The sequence below is a fragment of the Octodon degus genome, unplaced genomic scaffold (assembly GCF_000260255.1).
Source record: "Octodon degus isolate 3935 unplaced genomic scaffold, OctDeg1.0 scaffold00128, whole genome shotgun sequence".
NCBI classification, from domain to species: Eukaryota; Metazoa; Chordata; class Mammalia; order Rodentia; family Octodontidae; genus Octodon; species Octodon degus.
The window spans coordinates 5,858,911-5,860,702 of NW_004524704.1; the positions used below are offsets into that span (position 1 = coordinate 5,858,911).

The 1,792-nt window shown below is 40.0% G+C and overlaps 1 pseudogene; it reads right to left on the bottom strand.

The window, feature by feature from the left end:
* The window catches only part of LOC101590131, a 37,081-nt pseudogene extending 36,576 nt beyond the window's left edge, over positions 1 to 505 (bottom strand).
* Between the last annotated feature and the right edge of the window lie 1,287 nt (positions 506 to 1,792).

Here is a 1,792-nt window from a genome sequence, read left to right on the forward strand (position 1 = left end):
GAGAGAGAGAGAGAGAGAGAGAGAGAGAGAGAGAGAGAGAGAAACAAACAGTGCTGGGAGCATCTTCAGTGTGAACGCTATCACTGGGAAGCACAGGACCTATTCCTGAATTGGCCCCAGTGACCACGACCACTTTGCCTGTGAAGTCCCTACCCTGCAGGCTGTCCACGGCTGTGGTGCTGTTGTCATGTCTCTGCCTGGTGGTTGGCTTGGTCTGATTGTCACCCACAGTGAAGGCCAGCCTTGGGTCCAAGAAGGTGGTTCTTTTATTTATGTGGTCAACAAAAAAGCACTTCTCCGTTCTCGTCTGTCTCTTGCTCCCACCCACACAGCAAATCCGCTACTCGTTTTCTTTTTCCAGTTCTCAGACCTTCCCACTGAGTCTTCCTCTCCGTGTGATTTGGGTTGTACACCCAGCCACCCTTGGTGGTTCCCTCCTCCCAGCCGGGGGCAGCTCGTGCTCACTATCAACGTCTTCCAGGCCAGTGCAGTGCAGTGCTGCCATGGCAGAGAGGCGAGAGGAGTGAGGGACAGCAGCACTACCACCTCTGAGTCTCCTCAACCGGGAGCTCTCTTCTGTGCTTTGAAGTAAGGTCTAGCAATTCATTTGTGGGGAAGGGGGACAAACAAAATTAAGCCACTTTGCTAACTGTGATGCTTTCCTACATAAGCCCTTCATACATGTAAGAAAAAATAAGGAGCTCCCAAATGAATTTAATGCAGATTGTTTTTCAAGGTAGTGCTATGATACATTTTTCATATATGTTCTTCCTCTTTTTTCTGCAACTTCAATCTGGGAATCTTGGATCCACTCAATTTATGATGAATTTTTACTGTAACCTAAATTGTATGTAACTATTTTAAATGCTAAACATAAAATTTCTAATTTAAAACACTTTTTAAATGCTCAATTAGTTTTGAATATATGAAGAATTAAAATAATGAGCCATAAATAGCTAGGATAAATGGGTCCTAAAATCTTTATTAAATATGGCAAGTAAGTAAAAACATCTGTTAAACTAGACTTTTAATGTTAAAAATATTATGTTATACTGTAGGCCAAAAGAAAAATCAGCCAAGAAGAGAGAAGATATAACTTCCAATCAGAAGTAAAATATTTTAAAATTATTTTCACATGTCATAGAAGAAAAAGATGAAGGAAACTAAATACAGAGTTGGTGATAGTCAGGTTCTATATTTAAATAAAAATATATCAAAGACTCTGTTACATTCAAGTAACTATTTTTTTCTCCTTCAACACAGAAAAATAATTATTAAGGCTGGAGAGAAGTGTAATGTTGATTACGTGCTGCTTCAAGAAGCCATGAATGGGCAGGGGCACAGTGCCTTCCTAGCTCAAGGTCCTGAATTCAATTCCCAGTACCAAAAGAAGAAGAACAAGGAGGAGGAGGAGAAGGGGGAGGAGGGGGAGGAGGAAAACATGAGCTTCAAAAAAATTAATAAGAGCAAAATTTGAAGAATCAAATAGAAATTATAAAGAGAAAAGTGGTATATCAAAATAAATCTAAAAATCAGCACACACATTCCACATTCCACATTCCACAAGCACAGTCAAATAGAGAGTTACTGAGCTGGAATTTCAGTATATTTTATTTGAAAGAATCACTGCATGTAGATAACTGTATTAGTCAGGGTTTTACTCGAGGAACAGATATAAGGAACAGATACAATACAGGATGCACAAATGTATAAGAAATTATGATTGGCTTATGACGGTCAGCCACACAGTCAGATGAGGAAATATGCAGAAGGCATCTGCACACCCGAGGCT